Below are 4,126 nucleotides of genomic sequence, written 5' to 3' on the forward strand. Positions count from 1 at the left end.
ACTGAAGAAGAGGAGTCAGAACGTAAGGGCTGGAAGATTGGAAGGGTTGTGAGATGTCACCTTCTGGACAAGACATAATAATCCCAATAACAAAGCCACAACACCTGTTGTCTGCCCGGAGTCTGTACAAGAATGGAACAACCAATAGGAATGAAGGGGGAGTTTTTCAGAGATACCTACTTTTCACTGGAGAGCCATAGGCTATGGATAGAGTCGGGGAGAAAGCAAATTACTGCTTTTAGTTGTCTGCCCACTGTTGAGCCCAGCAAGTTTCAGAGAAGATATCCCTGGTTTATGCCAGTGAGTAACTGCAATGAGCATGGAAACAGATTCTTCTGAATGAATAAATAAAGGGGAATCTGTAGTGTAGATAGAGCAGGAAATTTATAGAGTAAGAATGAATGCAACTTGGTGTAATGTAAAAACATTTCTTCTTGTGTGTGGTGTGGAAAATTACTAAGGTGAAATATTAAGAGAACATTTGCCCGCTTGAAGGCTGCCATACCCTCATCTGGCTCTGCCAGATGAGGGGGCTGCACCCAGCAACCGTCACCATTTTACAGATCTCACATTATTTCTACTCTTTTTCCTTGATGTTTCTTGAACCTTGAGAGGGGTGTGTAGTAATATTTTGTTTGTAATCTAACAAATAAAGCTAGTTGGAAGATTAGAGTGAACAGGTAAGATACTAGATAGCCATAGAAGCCAGGCAGTGGTGGCACACACCTTTAATCCCAGCATGCAGGAGAAAAAGGCAGACAGATCTCTGCGAGTTCAAGGCCACCATGGGCTACACTAGATTAATTCAGTCTCAAGGAGAAACAGTCAGGTGGAGGTGACTCACATCTTTAATCCTAGCACTTGGGATCCCACAGCTTTAATCCCAGCACTAGGGAAGTGAATACAAGAGAGAAATTTAGGGAGGGAGAAGACAGAAGCTCAGTGAAGTCTAGAGGTTTAGTCCGAGGATGCAGTCTGAGGACAGGATCACCCCTTTGATCTGAGCAGTGGTAGAGGTAAAAGGTCTCACTAGTGGCTGGTTGCTCTCCTTCTCTGATCTCCTTTCACTCCCTGTTATATGACTCTGGGTTTTTACTAAGAACAATTAGAATTTGTGCTACAGAGGTGGGTGATATAGATGTTCAATCAACAACTAAGTCAATAATACTTAATCTCATCTCTTAGACCAGTTGTGAGTTACTGAATGAACTGCTGAACATTGCGTATAGAAGCTTCTCTGGACAAGATTTAGGTCACATTCACCTGTGGATATAAGCATAAATACCAAGAAGGCAGTTTGTAGTGATATGAATAAGATATCCCCATAGTCTCGGGCATTTGAATACTTAGCTCTAAATTGGTGGCCTTCCTTGGGGAAGCTTAGCAAGTGTGGCTTTGTTGGAGGAGGTTGTCACGAAAGGGGGACTTTGATATTAAGAGAACTCAACACCATTTCTGTTTGTTCTGTCTGCTTCTTTCTCGCAGTTCAAGATGTGATCTTCAGATGTTTTTGTTGCCTTGCCGCCTGCCCCCTGCTGCCTACTGCCAAAATTCCTGGCTGTGATGGACTCTGGAACCATAAGCTCAAATAAGGTCTTCCATAAGTTGTTTTGATTATAGTATTCTATCATAGCACTAGCAAGGTAACTAATATAAGATTTAACAACATGTATCGGACAAAGCAGTAGTAGGTTTTTCTCTAGACTTGTTGCTTCCCAAGCCATGGTGTTCAACCAGATTCTCAGTACCAGGTCTGAACCACCTCCTGTAGTGATTACCTCAAATCCAGTTTAAATGCTGTTGGATACCCTCATGACCTTCATGTCACTATTACAACCAGTGAGTATATCTTGTCTGGTCCGTTGATGCAGTATTCAGGGTTGGCTGCAAGGATGCTCTGTATGTCTTTTCTCCCACAGCAGCCTTCATGGAATTTTCTGTCACCACCAGAGCTAGTCATCAGGGAGGAAATTTTCAGATCAAGTCTAGCTACAAGCAGAGCATTTCTGGTGGGACAGAACAATGTGTATTAGATTAGTACTTTTTATTAGTTGAGAGGATCTATAAAGTTTTCAATACTTTTTTAAATTTATTAAATATTTCTGCCTCCTCCCATCCCTCCATTTCCCTCCCATCCCCCACTACCCCCTCCCTCTCCAGTCCTAAGAGAAGTCAGGGTGCCCTTCCCTGTGGGAAGTCCAAGGCCTCCCCCATCCAGGTCTAGAAAGGTGTGCATCCAAACAGACTAGGCTCCCAAAAAGCCAGTACATGCAGTAGAATCAAAACCCGGTGTCATTATCATTGGCTTCTCAGTCCGCCCTCATTGTCAGCCTCTTTCACAGAGTCCGGTTTGATCACATGCTTGTTCAGTCCCAGTCCAGCTAGCCTTGGTGAGCTCCCATTAGATCAGTCCCACCGTCTCCATGGGAGGACGCACCCCTCGCGGTCCTGACTTCCTTTTTCATGTTCTCCCTCCTTCTGCTCTTTATCTTGGCCTTGGGAGCTCAGTCCAGTGCTCCAATGCTTTTTAATAATAAATTTGGGATCTAAATTTGATCAAGCAAATCATATCTGTTTTAACAGCTGAATAGGCATAATAGTCAATTTATAGTTAAATATGTAGTAATCCATTTGTTTCTCAAAAATACAACTGGCCTTCCATTTGCTTGGTAGTTATTTATACATACCCTTAGGTGGTGGGGAACACTCTGTATGTGCCATGTAGCCTTTAATTACTGCAGTCTTCTTGCTACTGTCTTTACTGAGTGATGGGATTACAAACAAGCGTGCGTCACCACCCCCAGTTCAATCTGTGTCTCATGCAGTCACTTCAAATGGGGGTGCTATGGCAAGGGCCCATCTACTTGTAAGTCATGAACAGTGTCACTAAAGAGTACACCCCTGAATGTGTTACTGTTTTTGGTTTAGTGTTTTCCATGGCAAAAGGAGTTCTGTGTTTTTCTAACGGACTGTCCCCATCATAATAATTATCCATAGCGGGAGAAGGAGCTGTGGGGGTGGCTCAGTGGGTGAAGTGCCTGCTGTGTAAGCATGATCTGAGTTTGACCCCTATTACCCAAGTATAAATGATGGCATATGTCTGTCACTCCAGAACCGGGGAGGTACGGATAGTTAGATCCCAGGAAAGTGTTGACCAGCCCAATGTCATGGTAAGCTTCAAGTTCACGCAGAGATTTGTCTCAAAAAATAAGAGGTAGGTGCAGGCTGGATAGACAGCTCAGTGGTTAAGAGTGCTTGCTTCTCTTTCAGAGAACAGTAGTTCAGTTCTCAGCACATAGGTCTGACAACATGCAACTGTTTGTAAACAAGTTCTAGGGGACCTGATCCATTCCTGTACTGTGTAGGAACCCACATACAGGCAGGCATGGGTACATGTAACTAAAAAAATAATAATATAAAAAAATAAGATGGAAAAGCAATTGAGGAAGACACCTGATAGGAATTCCTGGCCTACACACGTCACTCACAGGTAAGTACATCTACACACATGCACATGCACAAGCACACACACACACACACACACACACACACACACACACACACACACCAAAAACAGTGGGCAAAGGAAGCAGGCATATGTGTACCTATTGGTGAATATGTCACCTCTAGTTATGTATTCAGATCTGGGGAAGTAAGTACAGTATGGGTTCAGGAACTCACTAGGCTTACTATGAGATAAGTCCATGGCAAAACTCTGTAGAACATCTGACTTTATAACAGCTCCAAGACTGGCCCACTTTTAAGTGATACAGGGTCTCTTGGAACAGCTCAGTCCAAGACCATTGTCCAGTAGTCACCCAAACATCTGCTTTCAACAAGGAGTTACCCTTGGGTAGTTTCCTCCACTTCTCTGTTATTTTCTGGGACAGGGTCTTGAGTCCACATTGGTTCAAAGCTCCCTCTGTACCAGGATGACCTTGGACTTCTGATCCTTCTGGTGGGAATGGAAGAGTGGTATGAGTGCATGGCAGGGGCTCTACCAACTGGGATACATGCCTGTCTCCTAAGAAAGCACAAAAACTTATTAACTGTGAAATTTGGTCATTGTATGGAGAACCATGTCTTGTTCAAGAGGTTCTGACTTAAATTGGGAAATTAATTGAGG

Source organism: Arvicola amphibius, chromosome 8, assembly GCF_903992535.2.
Source record: "Arvicola amphibius chromosome 8, mArvAmp1.2, whole genome shotgun sequence".
In the NCBI taxonomy this organism is placed as follows: domain Eukaryota; kingdom Metazoa; phylum Chordata; class Mammalia; order Rodentia; family Cricetidae; genus Arvicola; species Arvicola amphibius.